The following is a 21,417-nucleotide window of genomic DNA, read 5'->3' on the forward strand; positions in this document are numbered from 1 at the left end:
ATAGCAAACAAGTGACATCTTTTTCCAAATGATTCAACAGTCATCTAAAAAAGGAGCTGACCAGTGGCCTGTGGCTATTGTTAGTGTCTGGTGTGACTTATAGCATTATGTCACTGCTCCCACAGAGGGGCAAATATGGGCTTAGCATAAATTAATGTCTCCAGGAATAACCACAGAGAACTTCTCCAGAAACAGAGCAGACCAACCAAAGCAAGTTCTGCTTAAACTGCTCATAAATTATATTTTCATGCTCTCTGTCAGTATTGATGAACAGATAGATACAGACTGTACAGCACTGTATTAGAAAACAATATTAATGAGTTTAACTTCTTTACATACAGCTTCCATCCTAATGAGGTTAATGGTTTTACCTTCTAATGTGGTACAAATATTTACTTTCAAATGGGATTCAACTGTTTGCTTTAAAAATGTATTATTACACATGATAGCTGCAACATGATGGAGTTAATTCTGCATCCGTTACATTTCTGCCATATCGACTTATACTGGCCATAACATTTTCTGAAAATAATTGTGGGTGTGTGTGTGTGTGTGTGTGTGTTGCGATAGGGAGGGTGTCAGTGCATATGACTAGCAGCGCTATTCTTTATTAATGTCTCTCCTCTTTCTATTCATTTTAATACCATATAATACTGCAGTATGGTGAAAAATTAAACAGTGTCTTCTTGGCCAGTTGGTCTGGTGCCTGCTGCCACAATCTGCCATTGGGAAAGGGGAGCAGTCCATGACCCACTTAAGGTTTCAGAATCACAGAATGGTCCAACTCAACACAAACCCCTCCCCCAATTAGAGGGGAGAATCCTCATCATTATGCCCCTCTTTTTGTACACTAAAGGGGCTAGATATACTTCGGAGGGGCTACGGGGGAGAAGGTGTGGGTGTGTGTCAGTGTTTGTGAGTGGGCTCACCATGGCTATCTGGAACCTGAACTTTTTCCAGAGGATCATTCTTCCTATGTTCGTGGCTATATATATATATATATATATATATATATATATATATATATATATATATATATATATATATATGTATATGTATGTATCCATCCATTATCCAAGCCTCTTATCCTGCTCTCAGGGTCACGGGAATGCTGGAAGCCTATCCCAGCAGTCATTGGGTAGCAGTCAGGCAGACACCCTGGACAGGCCGCCAGGCCATCATAGGGCCGGCACACGCACACACATTCACACCTAGGGACAATTTAGTACAGCCGATTCACCTGACCTGCATGTCTTTGGACTGTGGGAGGAAACCCACACAGAAACAGGGAGAACTTGCAAACTTCACACAGAAAGGACCTGGGATGGCCTGGGGTTCGATCCCAGGACCTTCTTGCTGTTAGGCAACAGTGCTAACCACTGGGCCACTGTGCCACCACTAACATTATAATCAATCCTTAGGTCTGACCCAGAAGTGCTTGGGTGCCTTTGGCACATGGGATCTCATAGTATTCTCTACTTTATTTTCCGTCATATCTTTAATGGTAATGATTACAATTGTATTAGTGGTCTCAGTGAACACTACATTTTCTGTATTCACAGATTCTGGCAGCACTCTGTTTTTTTGGACCGAAACATCATATACTGTAAAATGCTATAGTCGCATAGTAGAAAAACACAGATAAATAAGGCTGTGTGGTAATGTGAGCAGCACAGTTTGGTTCATCTTCATTTTTGGGTGGAATTTCCCCTTCATTGCAAACATGGATACAGAGAGTAAATGGTAAACGGACTGCATTTTCTAGTCTACCGACCACTCAAAGTGCTTTACAATGCATGCCTCACATTCACCCATTCACACACACATTCATATACTGATGGTGGAGGCTGCCATGCAAGGTGCCAACCTGCTCACCAGGAACAGCTAAGGGTTCAGTGTCTTGCTCAAGGACACTTGGACATGCTCTGTGCAGGAGCTGGGGATTGAACCAGTGACCTTCTGATTACTAGACAACCCGCTCTACCTCCTGAGCCATGCCACCCCTAGATCCCCCCCCCCGCCAATCAAAATTTATAGAGTCCATGGATTTCACCTTTTGAGTTGAAAAATACTAGGGTTGAGCTTGTCTCATTCATGTGATATGGGTTACACATATGCCTTGTGGACATTGACAGTTGTAGCACATCAAATGCATTATCATTCCAAGTTCAGTGATTGTATGGATGTACCAAAAAATTTTTTACCATTGGGACAGGATTCATTTAGATTGATTTTGTTGAAGATTGTTGAAGTGCATAGCTCTCCACCATAGTAATGAGAGAGATGTGAACTTGTTCCATGCATTCTGACTGAGAGAATTGTGTATACTCTTTTGCAGAAGCCTGAAGAGTTTAAAAAAAAAGAAAAGAAGAAAAGCCAAGTGTGTGGGAGATCTTAGTCAGTTAGTCTGTCACTCAACCTCTTGTTCTCTCCCACACTTACACAGTGGGTAGGAATTATAAATCTTGACAATTGACATGACTACCCATTTAGTTTGTCCTAACTGAGCTAATAACACATGTTTGTTCTCCTCAATATAACAAGTGTGAGCCTTGCTTTTTATAACCCTCAAATCTCTTTCAAAGAAACAGCTAAACACCCACATGCACGAATCCAAATTCACACCAGTTCTAATATACTGCGTGAAAGCTTGAAAGGCTTTTGAGTAATAATTCCTTCATCTTTACAAATGTGCCTTCATTTTAATGATCCCTTTGTGTGTGTAGCCATGCATTGCAGTCTTTTTGGTATTACCCTTTTTTTCCTCTATTCTAACTCCTTCTGCATATAAAGACCAAATACGCTGCCACATGATGCAAAGCTCCTTACTTTAATTCCGGCTGTCAGCACAACAGACGTTCGCCCTTCATCCACCACACTATTTCAGATTTAGAGTCCCCATTTAGTGCACAGACAGAAACTTTGCCACTAGGTGTAGCTGAAAGACTCAGGTACCAGCCTGTATGCCGAAGATGCGCGCTCCCCTCAAGACCAACACAAAGAGCTTGATGCTGTCTCGGGGTTCTTTTCATTTCACAAAGTGAGAGCAAAGTGATGCAAAAGAAAAGGCTCATTATTCCAGAGGAGCATGTTTCTCTCCACTTCTTCATTTCCTCTTTTTCCTTTCATCACCTCTTCACCAATGTCCTTTTTCTCTTTCAGGTTGGAGCAATGCGATTGTTACAGCAAATACTTCAAACTAGTATAATCTCAAATGGCTAAACCATTTCTTTTCATGCTTCGAAAATCTGCCGTTGATACAAGTGTCTGTTACCCACAAAATAAATGGATGAATTGTTAATAATAATAATAATAACAATAATAATAATGATAATACAAAAAATAATAATAATACCCTGTTCCTCAAACCTGTTGTCACTCCCTCTCCCTCCTCTTGATTCTGCAGGATTCACTCAGTACCGGATGCTGATGACACGGGCGGGGGGGCTGGGGGTTGTGGGCTAGAGGTTAGTGCACTGATTATACCATCCTGTCTTCTTCTTCTTCTTTTTTTTAAATTACAGGCTTCTATCCTTTACGTATAACTATCACCAGGAAGGTGGGATAGGGACGCCGACACTTGACCTGATTTTTCATAGATCTATGACCACTAGCCCGGTGCCTGTTTTTTACAGGCTGTGTGTAACTTAAAGTGACACTTGCCTGAAGCTCCCTCGGAGGCGCAAAGCAAGGTTCGCTCTCTCTGAAAGCATGTATGACAAGCAGAGGGAAGGAGCAGGAGAATGAGCCTGTGAGAGGATGGAGAATTTGCCAGAAAGCTCTAGCAGGCAAAGCCAATAGTAAAATAAGATAGAATAAACAATTAAATAAATAAGTAAAGGGACTCTGTAAGAAATAAAAAGAAAAACTGTCTCACGCTGACTCCCACTGTTTTCATCTGCCGCCCTGTTTCCCGGTAACTCTCTCTCTCTCTCTCTCTCTCTCTCTCTCTCTCTCTCTCTCTCTCTCTCTCTCTCTCTCTCTCTCTCTCTCTCTCTCTCTCTCTCTCTCTCTCTCTCTCTCTCCCCCTCCTCTCCTCTTCCTCATGCTCATCTCAGCAATGTCCCTGGATAGTTGACTCCTTCAGAGAGACTAAATGCTATGTGCTTTGTTTATTCTCTGAGAAGAGGACAGGGAGCAGAGTGGAAAGGCTACGCATGTGGAGACACACCGCTGATTTAGAAATGAAATTACAAAACAGTGAATTGGAAAGTTTGCCTTGTCTATCAGCAAACTGACTGGCCCCACAAGCAGCAGACATAATGCCGAACATGCATAATATCTCTAAAACACCTGTCAGGGTTGTGCTTTTAGCTGGATTCACCTAACTGATCAACAGGGCCTTGCCATAATATGTTTCTGACTTGGTTTCGCAAATTTTTTCATCACAATGGCTGATTCACACTTCCTAATTCTTGAGCTTTGTCTCACAATGTCACTGCATGAATCACAGAAAAGCCACATGTCCCCTAGCCTATATGATGCCACCCTGGGTAAAAGTAAACAAGCAAACAAACAAACAAAAACAGCTTTCCTTAATATCTGTAATTGTTCAAGGAAAAAACACAAATATGTGGAGCGAAAGCTACTGCAGTGCTAGTACTGTTGGAGTAGATGGAAAAGGTAAAATTGCTAATGGTAGCAACACAGCAATCTACAATTTCAGATTATTTGAAGTCTCAGTCTCAGTTCACAGATATTTTCATTACAGCTGATCTGTGAAACCTTTACAACAGCATTAAAATTTTGAAATTTTTAACAATGTAAACAATGCAAACAAATTAAAAAGAAAAAAAGGAAATAAAAAACAAGGGAAAAAGAATAAATGTAATGGCTGATAGTAAGGATAAAATAATTCATTAAATAAATCAGGGCACCCAACAGACACCAACCAACAGTACAGTTTAATAATTACTGTTGTTAATCCTTGCTTGGGAGATCTTCGCCTTGTGCAGTAAGTGGGAGATTAATACATTGAGATGAATGCACATCGCAAAGAAAAGGGATAGAAAAGAAGAGAGGCAGAGTTAAAGACAATGAATTAAATGAAAACCTTCTCTAGACAAACCCATCGCGACAGACTCACACTTACTCACACATAAATAAAACATTGTCCTGAGTTCAGAAGCAGAAGTAATTCATCTCTCTGAAGCATATTACTGTGTTGCCGTTAACATCTGAAGGCCTACATGGCTTACTGACCTACAAGGACAACAGGGTGGATACTGGCATATTGTTTATCCTCTTACTACACTGTCAAGATCATTTATCAGCCTGATATCATTACAGAACAAGAAAGATGGTGTCTGCATGTGTTTGGTTCAAATGTCGCATCTGCTTATTCGCTGTGGCAACATCCTTGATTCCTCTTGTCTTGGCCCCACCTTTGTTGTGTAAGCCATGGATTGATGCTGTTTCATGACTTATTCCTTTTTCACAGGGTTTAGTAGCATGTCAGCCTTGGGGAAGTCTGCAAGTAAAAGCTCTCTGTCTGATTGAGTGGCAGTACTTAGTGGAGTCGAAGGGGGGAAAAAAATCTCTAAGTAAATGTCCTTAAAGATTGAGCTACTATTCTAGCAAGGGCACTGTCCGCATAAAACTAAGCCGGAGGTAAGACTCAGATCTTTGAAAAGGACAATATACTATGACTTTCCAGTATCTGATTATGTGTCAAGCAACAGTAAGTACAAATAGGAGCAAGAACAGCCTTGCTTTCCTGCCAGGTACTTCATGAACCAGTATTTGCTTGCATGTACCAATGATTACACAAGCTATGCCGTCCGGAGCTTGGCTCCTGGTAGGGTCACCCAAGGTGGATAGGTCAAGGGGGAGGTTACAGACAAAGCGCAATCCAACAAAGACCTCAACAGCAGAACTGGCGGAAGATGTCTTCAGGTCACAATGGCAGTGAAGGCAGATGAAGGCTGCAACAGAGAGTGGTCTCCAATCATCTTGGTTCTCTATGCCATTGCACTCTGGCCAGCCCTTGCCAAGGACTGTGTGGTGGCTGTAGGCACATCAGCCACTCCACGTAAAAAGCTATCACGCTCAAGCGTCCTAAAAGACAGTCATACTCGACCCTGAATGACCGCCGATGATGATGATGAACCAGTGTATGAGTATCTTCTGAAATTAGCATTTTGTCTCAATCATACATCATCAACATCAGCCATACTAAATTGTCCCTAGGTATGAATGTGTGTGCGTGTCAGCCCTGTGTGATGACCCGGCGGCCTGTCCGGGGTGTCTCCCTGCTTGCTGCCCAGTGAGTGCTGGGATAGGCTCCAGCATCCCCGTGACCCTGAGAGGTTCGGATAATGGATGGATATATCATCAAAGATGAACCCATATTGCTACAAGCGAACAAGTGCCTTTTGCAAGCTATTAACAGCTGGAGATATTTAGCAACATTAGTGAACTCTTAATGTGTTGCTATGTATGCCCACATCCAAAGGGCATTTGCCTGCCAAAACAAATATGCATCAAATACTGTGACTGATATACCCGTCAAATGACTAACCCAACCCCATGACTAAAGTTACATCTGGATCTGTTTGTTCCCAAACTAAACGAGAAGAGTTTTTTGTTGTTGTTTTGTTTTTTTTGGAACAATCAAAAAAAGGGCAGATCTAATGTGCAAAATAAAGCCAAAAACGAGGACCTGCACAGTCCACATAGTCGCACCAAGGTTATTATAATTAACTAGGCGGTACGGTACGAGGGTGGTACAGTGGCGCAGTGGTTAGTGCTTTCGCGTCATAGCAAGAAGGTCCTGGGTTCGAACCCAGGGGTTGTCCAACCTTGGGGGTCATCCCAGGTCATCCTCTGTGTGGAGTTTGCATGTTCTTCCCGTGTCTGCGGTGGGTTTCCTCTGGGTGCTCCAGTTTCTCCCACCATCAAAAAGACATGCATGTTAGGGTTAATACTCCTGTCTGTGCCCCTGACCAAGGCATGGCAAGACAAACTGGAGTTGGTCTCTGGGCGCTGCACGGCAGCTGCCCACTGCTCCTAGCTACACAGCTAGGATGGGTTAAATGCAGAGCAGAATTTCCCCACGGGGATCAATACAGTAGTAAAAAGTAAAAAAATTAATAAATAAAATAAAAACTAAAACTAGGTGTGAAGAAACATTTTAGTTAACTGCAATAGATATAAAAACTAGACTTTAAAAAACAAATGATATTGTGTACTAACAAAACTAACTAAAATAAAATAAAAATATAGAGATGTCTTTAGTTTTAGTCTTTGTCAGTTTGGTCAAATTTTACAATTTAACAATAGAATAAGTTAACTAGTTCATGTTATCAAGCGTTATTTTAGCATTAAAAGACATTCATTATAAAATGCACAAGAGTGTTGTCTTACACTTGTATAAGAATAATAAAAATCATAACAAACACATACTGAAATTAATCACTGTATACTGGATGTCAATACAAATGAACTGCAACAAATCTAGATTTTTCTTCGGTAATGCCATACATAGCAAATTTTTATTTATATATTTATTTATTGATTCCCCCCCCCCCTTCTTCCCAATTCTATCCGGCCAATTACCCCGCTTTTCCAGGCCATCCTGGTTGCTGCTCCACCCCCTCTGTCGATTCGGGGAGGGCCTCCTCTTATACATGTGGAGTCTCCAGCCGCTTCTTTTCACCTGACTGTGAGGAGTTTTGCCAGGGGGACGTAGCGTGTGGGTGGATCATGCTATTCCCACCAGTTCCCCCTCCCCCCAAACAGGTGCCCTAACCGACCAGAGGAGGCGCTAGTGCAGCAATCAGGACATATACCCACATCCGGCTCCCCACCCACAGACACAGCCAATTGTGTCTGTGGGAACGCCCGACCAGGCCGAAGGTAACATGGTGATTCAAACCTACAATCCCCATGTTGGTAGTTAATGGAATAGACTGCAATGCTACCCAGATGCATATATAGCACATTTTATTCAAATACAGGTATATATCGAAAGGATCATGGGAGTTCAAAATGCTCAAATCAATACACATCTATGCTATGTTTAGCTTCCAAATGACAGATATAATTTGCAAAAATGGTTTACTGAACTTGATTGTGAAGGCTCAGCGGAGTCAAGCATCTCATCTGATTGACCTGAAATGACTCTACAAGGAAGGAAGAAAGAAAACTTCCCTCTCTCACTCTTGCTCCCCTTCTCTCTTTGCCTCCTCCGGGCGAACAGGGAATAAAACATATCAGAGTGTCAATGAAGCTTGTCATGAAAATTCAAATTGGATTTGGGAATTTGCTTTCCATCTCGCTAATTATCTGATGCTTCTAAATTATAATGAATGCTGTTAAGAAATAAAGTCAAAACAGAAAGTGAAAAGAAAACACAGGAAAATGCTTAAACAGATTTGTGCTTTTGTCTTCTGTAAGGTGTTACAATGTACTGTCTGCATCTGTTTCCCAGAGAGGAAAACTCATCCCACGTATTCACCTCTAAATTCAGCTTGTTTTATCAGAGGCATGTCTACTCTCACACTCTTGAGAACAAAGACAGGGAAAATTCATCCTACTCATAGACATTCTCACTGGCAGATGCCCCACTCCCAGCCCCACTGGTGACAATAATTAATCAAGCTAGAATTAAGTAGGTGGGGTGCAGAGGTAATAGATCAATTGACAAGCTTATGATAAGAATCGATGAAAGAGATAACCTTGGCTGAAGCATGGGGTCTGGATGGAGGGATGAGAATTGGGAGGGATGGATGAAGATGTCGTCATTTTGGCTGAGCCTTATCATAGCCAAGAATAGAATGGGCAGTGCTTTCCACCACCGACAATACTGCTGCACTAACCCCAGTCAAAGCAATGATGACCTCACACAGAAGCACGCTTGCACACACACAAAAGTGTATAACGCATGGATCTTAGATTGGTTGAAATCGGGACATCCCTTGCTCTGTGTACTTTTTTTTTCTTTCCTTTCAGTAGCACAAAATTAAAGGGGATTTAGGCCACAGAGGACATGTCCATATTCTGACTCACAAACTAATGTCTAAAAGCTTAAGTTCTACAACTGGAGTTTGTGTTCTGCATCCAATATGCCAATGCATATGTATGGGCCTCTTTTGACAGAAGGGTACAGCAAAGGTGAAAGGGAAGGTTTACAAGATGGTTGTGAGACCAGCTATGTTATATGGTTTGGAGACAGTGGCACTGACGAAAAGACAGGAGGCGGAGCTGGAGGTGGCAGAATTGAAGATGCTAAGTTTTTGTTAGGAGTAATGAAGAAGGACAGGATTAGGAATGAGTATATTAGAGGGACAGTTCAGGGATGATTTGGAGACAAAGCAAGAGAGGCAAGATTGAGATGGTTTGGACATGTGCAAAGGAGAGATGCTGGGTATATTGGGAGACAGATGATGACTATGGAGCTGCCAGGGAAGAGGACAGAAGGAAGACCAAAGAGGAGGTTTATGGATGTGGTAAGGGAGGACATGCAGGTGGCTGGCATGACAAAGAACGATGCAGAGGACAGGAAGAGATGGAAACAGCGACCCCTAATGGGAGCAGCTGGAAGAAGAAGAGGGAGAAGAAGAAGACAGTATTTAAAGAAAGAGAAGCTATTCTGATCCATGATTGTGATGTTTCTTAAAACATTTTTACTGACTGTGGAGGAAAACCAGGGAACTGTATAAATAAAAATTAGTTCTGTGAATAATATCTTGCATCAAAAGAAAGCTTCAGGAAAGCCTCTGCAAATCAATGAAGGTCTCCACTCTTGTTTCATTCATATCCAGATGAGACATTTAAAAAGTCTCACCCCCGTCTTTTTTTTCCATTTTTTTTTGGCTTTTCAGAATAATTCCCTGCTACGTACTGTATCACATAACTCTCTTGGATAATGGTATCTCATTATGTGCCCTCCGGGACTCTCTTAAGCAGCAAATTACATATTTGAGAAAGAGGAAATTGTTTTTTCGACGGAGCTGTATTATCCCCTGAATAACAGATGGGTGAGAAGATTTACAAACCTGCTTTGTCTGCTATCTTTGACTTACTTCCATCATCTCAACAGAGAGTAAACAAGTATACATTATAATGTTAATTTTATGAGTAGACTTGACAAGACAGGAAATGCAAGGAATCAGGGATCGATTTGCTATTAGATTTGAGGCAAAACAATCTCAAGGCGCCACATTCTTAGATCATTGCTGCATATCCCACATCTAAATCTTTTTTTTAAAATAATTTTAAAAACCCAGACAACTGTCACAATAGAATACCTACTGTACAATATGAATGATTTGTAATTTATAAGTATTAGCAAAGCCTATAACTTTGCTTAATAAATGATAACAATCCTTCACATCAAATTTGTTTTGTGTGCTGTTGGAGTTCAACCATGATCCTCATAGTGATGTAAACATCAAAGACAATGAGAAGCAAACAATGTGCAGAAATACATTTATTGAAATCTAAGCTGTATGATATTCATCATCATCTAGTATAGTGTGGTTAATAGGCCTTGGCGATAGGACAATGTAATTGAAAATTGAAGATATTTGGCATACATTGCGACATTGATCCTTGGCAAGCGATAATTGTCCTATGATGTGGGGAAACAATTGGTTCCAAGCTAATTCATCTTTGTGACATAAGCAGCACACAATTCTCATTGTTTTTTTTTGTTTTTTGTTTCTCATTGTGCTGCTTCATAGTCTGACAATTTATTATTCATAAAATAAACAAATTAAATAAAGGTGGCACTTTACGGCTGATCAATGATCAAATAGTCTCTGTTTGATAAGGAAATTCCGTGTTTGTTACAGTACTACCTTAATAATAATCCTCCACTGAGCCTATTCATCAATTTCTGATATGGTGCAAAGTTGACTGGTTCTCAACTCCTGTCTACAACTACTTGTCTATGTCTATTCTACCAGCCCACCAAACACTTGACCCCATTTAGATGTCTACGTCTGTTTCCAGTTGAAATTGTGTGTAGCTTAGCCTAGCCCCCACTTAGCTTTGAAATCACCCATTAAATATATACCAGTTTTAGCTCAAGCGATTAGGTGAAATAGGTGAAAGTGAAGTTATATATACACTCACTGGCCACTTTATTAGGTACACCTTGCTAGTACCGGGTTGGACCCCCTTTTGCCTTCAGAACTGCCTTAATCCTTCGTGGCATAGATTCAACAAGGTACTGGAAACATTCCTCAGAGAGTTTGGTCCATATTGACATGATAGCATCACGCAGTTGCTGCAGATTTGTCAGCTGCACATCCATGATGCGAATCTCCCGGTCCACCACATCCCAAAGGTGCTCTATTGGATTGAGATCTGGTGACTGTGGAGGCCATTTGAGTACAGTGAACTCATTGTCATGTTCAAGAAACCAGTCTGAGATGATTCGAGCTTTATGACATAGTGTGTTATCCTGCTGGAAGTAGCCATCAGAAGATGGGAACACTGTGGTCATAAAGGGATGGACATGGTCAGCAACAATACTCAGGTAGGCTGTGGCGTTGACACGATGCTCAATTGGTACTAAGGGGCCCAAAGTGTGCCAAGAAAATATCCCCCACACCATTACACCACCACCACAAGCCTGAACCGTTGATACAAGGCAGGATGGATCCATGCTTTCATGTTGTTGATGCCAAATTCTGACCCTACCATCTCAATGTCGCAGCAGAAATCGAGACTCATCAGACCAGGCAACGTTTTTCCAATCTTCTATTGTCCAATTTTGGTGAGCCTGTGCGAATTGTAGCATCAGTTTCCTGTTCTTAGCTGACAGGAGTGGCACCCGGTGTGGTCTTCTGCTGCTGTAGCCCATCTGCCTCAAGGTTCGACGTGTTGTGCGTTCAGAGATGCTCTTCTGCATACCTCGGTTGTAATGAGTGGTTATTTGAGATACTGTTGCCTTTCTATCAGCTTGAACCAGTCTGGCCATTCTCCTCTGACCTCTGGCATCAACAAGGCATTTTCGCCCATAGAACTGCCGCTCACTGGATATTTTCTCTTTTTCGGACCATTCTCTGTAAACCCTAGAGATAGTTGTGCGTGAAAATCCCAGTAGATCAGCAGTTTCTGAAATACTCAGACCAGCCCGTCTGGCACCAACAACCATGCCACGTTCAAAGTCACTTAAATCACCTTCCTTCCCCATTCTGATGCTCGGTTTGAACTGCAGCAGATCGTCTTGACCATGTCTACATGCCTAAATGCATTGAGTTGCTGCCATGTGATTGGCTGATTAGAAATTTGCGTTAAAGAGCAGTTGGACAGGTGTGCCTAATAAAGTGGCCGGTGAGTGTATATATGCGCTTTATCTACACCATTGATTTCTTTTTCCGGGGGGGGGGTTATTTATAGAATGTTTTTTTCCACAAACTGCCATGATAATAACACCCATTAGAAAAGTCAACATTTCACAAGTTAGTTAATGTTTTGATTGATTGATTGATTGATTGATTGATTGATTGATTTATATTGTTGAGAAAGGCTGCACAATAACAGGACACTAAGGGGTCAGCCATATGTTCTCTCAGTAATATGTTCTCATGAATTGATATTAGGGTTAGGTTTGGGTTGGGGTGAGGGAACATAAACACACTCCTGACACTAACACCTGGTGGCTGTAAAATGACTTCATGCTGTTGCACAAATGCTGTTGTAGTTTTGGCCATGAAGTAACTTCTAAGTAGACCTAATAGAGGACATGCAGTTGTTAAAATGAAAAAATGAGGTGTGCTAATCACCTTTATTAAACCTGCCACACATGGAAGTATTGTTGTTGAAATGCTGTTGAAACACTTATCATATGTATGCTACTCTTGCTAGCTATGAACTCTTTCCCAAAGTCAGATGACAATAGAAACAGACAGTTGGAAGACAAAACAATCACTATTCCAGCAGGTGCCACTTTCAGTAACCATGCTCCCCCCAAATTGTGTCAAGTAGCACATTTTTAATTGTGCAGCTCACAGGTCTGCAATTTGGGGAAATTAGCAATGAGAGAGCTCCATCAAAAAGTGTCAGTTTGTCAAATTAGTGGTTTTCATTACAAAGACAAGCGAAACAATCACAATCCACTCAATGATAGAGCAAATCAGCAATAAGCTGTACATTTTGAAAAACTGACCAGGCCCATTAGAACCTGCAATTAGATAGTTGCTAAGCTAACTTCTTGCAGGCAAATGGCCATATTTGGAAAAAACAAAACAAAAAACAGGCTTTTACCATAACCATTTTATAAACAGGCAAGGACACTGCAGTTCGAAATTAAGTGTTTATTCTTAGCAAATCTTTGATATTGCTGACAGAATGGGTCAGACATGCCTTGAAGAGAGCACAATCACATTTGTTTGCAACATTTCTTGTTTTACTAGGGGGCTGCTGAAATCTGTAACACAATGGGCTAGGAGAGGAAAGGGTGGCACACCTCTGACCAGATTTTTTCAGAACTTTGGCACCAATCACAACATTATACACGTTTCTCATATCCGTTAAGCCAGACTATATGTAACCCGGCTATAACTAAGTATCTACAAAAATTAACACATTTCAACCAAAATAGTCCAGTTTTAGCCTATATACTACTACTACTACTACTACTACTATTTTCGGCTGCTCCCGTTAGGGGTCGCCACAGCGGATCATCCATTTCCATTTCTTCCTGTCTTCTGCATCTTCCTCTGTCACACCAGCCACCTGCATGTCTTCCCTCACCACATCCATAAACCTCCTCTTTGGCCTTCCTCTTCTCCTCTTCCCTGGCAGCTCCATATTCAGCATCCTTCTCCCAATATACTCAGCATCTCTCCTCCACACATGTCCAAGCCATCTCAATCTTGCCTCTCTTGCTTTGTCTCCAAACCGTCCAACCTGAGCGGTCCCTCTAATATAATCGTTCCTAATCCTGTCCTTCTTCGTTACTCCCAGTGAAAATTTTAGCATCTTCAACTCTGCCACCTCCAGCTCCGCCTCCTGTCTTTTCGTCAGTGCCACTGTCTCCAAACCATATAACATAGCTGGTCTCACAACCATCTTGTAAACTTTCCCTTTAACTCTTGCTGGTAGTCTTCTGTCGCAAATCACTCCTGACACACTTCTCCACCCACTCCACCCTGCCTGCACTCTCTTTTTCACCTCTCTACTGCACTCCCCGTTACTTTGGACAGTTGACCCCAAGTATTTAAACTCAAATGCCTTTGTCACCTCCACTCCTTGCATCCTGACCATTCCACTGTCCTCTCTCTCATTCACGCATAGGTATTCCGTCTTGCTCCTACTGACTTTCATTCCTCTTCTCTCCAGTGCATACCTCCACCTCTCCAGGCTCTCCTCAACCTGCACCCTACTCTCACTAAAGATCACAATGTCATCCGCGAACATCATAGTCCATGGAGACTACTGCCTGATCTCGTCCGTCAACCTGTCCATCACCATTGCAAACAAGAAAGGGCTCAGAGCCGATCCTTGATGTAATCCGACCTCCGCCTTGAACCCATCTGTCATTCCAACTGCACACCTCACCATTGTCACACTTCCCTCATACGTATCCTGCACCACTCCTACATACTTCTCTGCAACTCCTGGCTTCCTCATACAATACCACACCTCCTCTCTCGGCACTCTGTCATAAGCTTTCTCTAAATCTACAAAGACACAATGCAACTCTTTCTGGCCTTCTCTATACTTCTCAATCAACATTCTCAAAGCAAACATCGCATCTGTGGTGCTCTTTCGTGGCATGAAACCATACTGCTGCTCGCTGATCATCACCTCTCCTCTTAACCTAGCTTCTATTACTCTTTCCCAAATCTTCATGCTGTGGCTGATCCACTTTATACCTCTGTAGTTGTTACAGTTCTGCACATCGCCCTTGTTCTTGAAAATCGGTACCAGTATGCTTCTTCTCCACTCCTCAGGCATCCTCTCACTTTCCAGGATTGTGTTAAACAATCTAGTTAAAAACTCCACTGCCATCTCTCCTAAACATCTCCATGCCTCCACAGGTATGTCATCAGGACCAACTGCCTTTCCACTCTTCATCCTCTTCATAGCTGCCCTCACTTACTCCTTGTTAATCCGCTGAACTTCCTGATTCACTATCCCTACATCATCCAACCTTCTCTCTCTCTCATTTTCTTCATTCATCAGCCCGTCAAAGTATTCCTTGCACCTTCTCAGCACACTCTCCTCGCTTGTCAGCACATTTCCATCTCTATCCTTGATCGCCCTAACTTGCTGCACATCCTTTGCAGCTTGGTCCCTCTGTCTAGCCAATCGGTACAAGTCCTTTTCTCCTTCCTTAGTGTCTAACCTGTCATACAACTCACCATACGCCTTTTCCTTTGCCTTTGCCACCTCTCTCTTTGCTTTACGCTGCATCTCCTTGTACTCCTGTCTACTTTCTTCATCTCTCTTACTATCCCACTTCTTCTTCGCCAACCTTTTCCTCTGTATAATTTGCTGTACTTCCACCACCAAGTCTCCTTGTCTTCCTTCCTCTGTCCTGATGACACACCAAGTACCTTCCCTCACTATTTCTGCAGTGGTTGTCCAGCCATCTGGCAACTCTTCACTACCACCCAGCACCTGTCTTAACTCCTCCCTGAACTCCACACAACAGTCTTCCTTCTTCAACTTCCACCATTTGATCTTCGGCTGTGTCTTCACTCGCTTCCTTTTCTTGGTCTCCAAAGTCATCCTACAGACCACCATCCGATGCTGCCTAGCTACATTCTCCCCTGTCACCACTTTGCAGTCTCCAATCCCTTTTAGATGGCACCTTCTACATAAGATATAGTCCACCTGTGTGCACTTTCCTCCACTCTTGTACGTCACCCTGTGTTCCTCCCTCTTCTTGAAATATGTATTCACCACAGCCATTTCCATCCTTTTCGCAAAATCGACCACCATCTGTCCTTCCACATTTCTCTTCTTGACTCCATACCTTCCCATCACCTCCTCATCACCTCTGTTCCCTTCACCAACATGTGCATTGAAGTCCGCTCCAATCACCACTCTCTCCTCCTTGGGTACCCTCTCCAACATGTCGTCCAACTCACTCCAGAATTCTTCTTTTTCATCCATCTCACACCCAACTTGCGGGGCATATGCGCTGATAACATTCAGCAATAAACCTTCAATTTCCAGCTTCATACTCATCACTCTGTCTGACACTCTCTTCACCTCCAGCACGCTCTTGACATACTCTTCCTTCAGAATTACCCCTACCCCATTACTCCTCCCATTCCCACCATGGTAGAAGAGTTTGAACCCACCTCCGATACTCCTGGCCTTACTCCCCTTCCACCTGGTCTCTTGCACACACAGTATGCCTACCTTTCTTCTTTCCATCATGTCAGCCAGCTCTCTCCCTTTACCAGTCATAGTGCCAACATTCAAAGTTCCAACTCTCACCTCCACATGCCTACCCTTCCTCCTCTCTAGCTGCCTCTGGACATGCTTTCCCCCTCTCCTTCTCCTTCGCCCAACAGTGGCATAGTTTCCACCAACACCCTGCTGGTTAACAGTACAGGTGGCGGTCGTTGGTAACCCGGGCCTCGACCGATCCGGTATGTAAGTCTTATTTATGATCCGCATATTTGATTTGGCAAAGATTTTACGCCGGATGCCCTTCCTGACGCAACCCTCCCCATTTGTCCGGGCTTGGGACCGGCACTAAGGATGCACTGGCTTGTGCATCCTCAGTGGCTGGGTTCAGTTTTAGCCTATATACCTAGACATATTTTCACCTGCAAATTACCCAAAATTTTTTTAGTTGGAGGTATCTAAGGACAGGATGTTGAATTGCTGTAAAGCTCACTGAGGCAAATTTGTAATTTGTGATAATGGGCTATACAAATAGAATTGACTTGACTTGACTTGACTATCTACTACCTAAAAATGGATCCAAGAAAAAATAGGCCTAAATGGTCTGTTCAGCAGAAGAATCTGTCAATTTATCGTTGTCATTCTAATGTCAAACGTTTCATATAGGCTTTTTCCATTTTTCATAGTATAGCTAGTAAGATGTTTATTAAAAGTGAGCATAAACTATATTAGCTAGTTTGTGAACCTGCATGTGTAGGCGGTTCTCCAACACAGCCACCAGTGTAAAGTTAATGAATCTGACCTACATTAGTGAACAACCAATCCATATATTAAAACAATATTGTATGATTTTCCCAGCTCATGCATGTGCATAAAGGAGACAGACTGAGCCGCAGCCCCGCCAAACTCCATCGCACATGAATACTGTTTGGATGAGAGCTCATTTCAGTCATTACAAGCTAAAATGTTCATTTGAGTCAAAGTCGTCAATCATTTGTGACAGTCACAGACTGAAAAATATGATGTGGCTGGGGAAGACCAACAAGTATCAGACCAAGATGCCACAAAAAGCATAGTAACACTGAGCAATGAAATGCACTGTGCTTATTTAGGAACTGTTTAATCACAGATCGAACTTTTGAATTCCAAGATTGTGTGTAGCAAACAGACATTATTTATCTTTCTTAAAGTCACACGTTAGCTCTTCAAATTCCTAATGTTTCTCTCTCAAAGAAGTTTTTAAGTATACTGTCGAGACCGTGATACATTTTTTTCCCCCAATTCACTTCGGGAACACCTGCATCTGATTGGTTAAATTTGGGGTTAGGGTGGGGTTAGGGTTAGTATTAGATAATCAAGAGTTTTTGACACACAGAGGTTTGATCTAAACTGGGTTGGCAAAACGACAGATGCGTCCACTTAGATGAGTGATGAAACGTTTCTCCCAATAAACGTTGTGTTCAGATGAACTGATTCAACTTTTTGGGAATTTAGCCTATGATACCTCAAGAAGTTCTGCAATATAAATTTGAATATTTGCTTTCTTTTGGGGCAACACAGTGTAATATTGCAATATATTTTCAAATGCTAACACTGTAATATAATTTTTACAGTTATCACCCTGCCCCAGTGGGTAGTATTTAGCTGTGTGTGAGGGATATGGGGTATGGGTATGTGGACTAATTGCCTTTTAAATCTTACGTCCTCAGCTCATCCTCGGCAGAGGGTTTTTGGAATCAGGTGTCAAGGTCTCAGGAGTGTGACTGTACTGAGTACACAGTCCTCACAAACACAGCATGAATCAAGAGTTGCTTTGTTCTTCGCAGTTTTTAAATAATCAATACTACTTAATCATTATTTAACTGTACTAAAAGACAAACTTTTCTTTAATAGCCAGTACAAAATAACTCATAACTCTTGATTGGATTAAATGCAGCAAGATTTTATTTTTCTTGTGAAAGAGTAAGGATACGGTTTAATAACCAAATCCAGATGATACTTTTTATCTGAAATCACTATAGTTTATAATTTTTCCCCTAATTTTTATTTTCAACAAATTATTGTTTTTAACAAATTATTAATATTTCTTGATTATTTAGTCAGAGCCTACAGTGGTATTTCTATTGTTCCCCTTCAACCCTTCCAGTTAATTAATTAATGAACTAATTGCAACCCCAAACAAGCTACAATAAATTGGAAAAATACATTAGGAAGACCTGAGAACCCACTTGTTGGAATCTGCCAATAGTAAAGTAAATTTGCTGAGAATGGTTTTACATTTGGCTGAATGGGGGGTGGGGGAGCATAACCACATAAACCCAGCGTAACCACAAGTATACCTTGATACTCAATGACAAACAGAGAGAAAGGTCATGGGTCAAATATACCACCCCTTTCCACACCATGTTTCCCTCTCTTTGTTTTAAATTCAACACTAATGCCGTTCTCCTATGTGGCATTGCCTCTCCCCTTGAGGCAAATTTGTAATTTGTGATATTGGGCTATACAAATAAGATTGACTTGACTTGACTCTTGGTGATAATTTGATGTAATAATGTTGATACTGAGAGGAGGGAGCTATAATAATGGTAGCCTTGTTATATCAGTCATCTGCTTGTTTGTAGTCACACTATTTCTGATTGTATTTGTAATCACTTTCCAATTTTATCCTTGTGTGTACCCTTATGCATGTGTGTAGTACTGATCAAACCACATTTGTAATTAATATCAAAGATAGCTCCATTTTTCTATCTATCTATCTATCTATCTATCTATCTATCTATCTATCTATCTATCTATCTATCTATCTATCTATCTATCTATCTATCTATCTATCTATCTATCTATCTATCTATCTATCTATCTATCTATCTATCTATCTATCTATCTGTCTATCTATCTGTCTATCTATCTGTCTGTCTACTATAATATAATCTATTCTAATCTACAGTCAACCCTATTAAAAAAAACTCTTATAACTGGAATACCCAGAAAAACTTGAGGTTTTTTTTTTTTTAAGTCCCAACAAAACTTGTGCATTTTTATGCCAATTCGACCTCAGATACTAAGTTGAGAATCCTCTTTATCTAGATCACTCCCTTCGGTCCAAAGGTGTATTTCAATCTTGCTTCAACTGATTTAGTTGATTGATTCAAGTATACAGTCAATCACAAGGAATGTATCCCCGACTTATTTACGGCGGGCATTTGCCTGAAGCGAGAGATTTGTTTGTAGACCAGTAAAAGAGCATATTTTAAAAAAAATTCTGGGAATTGGACCAACCTAGAAAACTGGACCACCTTAAGGGAGCTTGGTTCAGTCTGCCCAGAGGATGAAATCAGTACTCAGCTTTGCAAAACAGGGAACATTGAGAATGATGAAATAATCAATCAATCAATCAATCAAAATAACACTAGAGTTACAGATGACTTAGCTTGTGATATAAAAGCCATCCTACACGAGTGGGGAATGAAACCAAAGACACTGTCGTGTCATGATTGAACAAACACCATCCATAACTTTACAGGTAGCTGCTGTATGTGTGAAGAGAGAATCACCAGTGGTGCCGGAATAAAATCACTCCAAAAGTACGGTGCAGAGTTGGTGAAGTTCGGGCAGGTTAATGCAAAGAAACAATTACCTCTTTCACACTGGCCAAAGAACCCACTAACATCCACCTTTGGTCAATGTAACACTGGCCACCAAAGGTGGATGTTAGCGGGTTTTTTAGCCAGTGTGAAGGGGTTAATGTTATGCTTTGATTAGTCTATCTTAAACAGTCCTCTCACTGTTTCTAGTTAAGAGCAACTAATGACACAGGGAAAAGACAAGTGACTGTCATCAACTTACATCCAGCGATGTCATCCACTTATGGCTGACATAGCTGCTACTATATCAGCCAGCTGGCTGTCTACTGAGTCACGTATGCACTAGAGACTAGAGGCCTGTGATTGGGTTATAATATGAAAAGGGTGGTATTTGGTTACTCCAAGGATTTTCTGCTTGTAGTCATCTAAAAGCTTTCTAACAGGTGGACACAGTTAAAAAAAAAATGTTAAGGAAAAAAAACAGGCTCAGCGATCAGAGATAGCCATTGACGCATAACGTCGCCTCACTTTTTTATTTTGAAAAAAATAACTATATGTAATGAATAAACCATAATTTGATAATGTTAAATCTATTATTTTTGAAATTTATGGCACATTTCTAACAATTTGTAATTTACAGTAATCTATAACTTCTAAATTTATTGTAATATATACACTACCGTTCAAAAGTTTGGGATCACCCAAACAATTTCGTGTTTTCCATGAAAAGTCACACTTATTCACCACCATATGTTGTGAAATGAATAGAAAATAGAGTCAAGACATTGACAAGGTTAGAAATAATGATTTGTATTTGAAATAAGATTTTTTTTACATCAAACTTTGCTTTCGTCAAAGAATCCTCCATTTGCAGCAATTACAGCATTGCAGACCTTTGGCATTCTAGCTGTTAATTTGTTGAGGTAATCTGGAGAAATTGCACCCCACGCTTCCAGAAGCAGCTCCCACAAGTTGGATTGGTTGGATGGGCACTTCTTTGAGCAGATTGAGTTTCTGGAGCATCACATTTGTGGGGTCAATTAAACGCTCAAAATGGCCAGAAAAAGAGAACTTTCATCTGAAACTCGACAGTCTATTCTTGTTCTTAGAAATGAAGGCTATTCCATGCGAGAAATTGCTAAGAAATTGAAGATTTCCTACACCGGTGTGTACTACTCCCTTCAGAGGACAGCACAAACAGGCTCTAACAGGTACTATTTAATGAAGATGCCAGTTGGGGACCTGTGAGGCGTCTGTTTCTCAAACTAGAGACTCTAATGTACTTATCTTCTTGCTCAGTTGTGCAACGCGGCCTCCCACTTCTTTTTCTACTCTGGTTAGAGCCTGTTTGTGCTGTCCTCTGAAGGGAGTAGTACACACCGGTGTAGGAAATCTTCAATTTCTTAGCAATTTCTCGCATGGAATAGCCTTCATTTCTAAGAACAAGAATAGACTGTCGAGTTTCAGATGAAAGTTCTCTTTTTCTGGCCATTTTGAGCGTTTAATTGAC

This window comes from Lampris incognitus, chromosome 4 (assembly GCF_029633865.1).
Source record: "Lampris incognitus isolate fLamInc1 chromosome 4, fLamInc1.hap2, whole genome shotgun sequence".
NCBI lineage: Eukaryota > Metazoa > Chordata > Actinopteri > Lampriformes > Lampridae > Lampris > Lampris incognitus.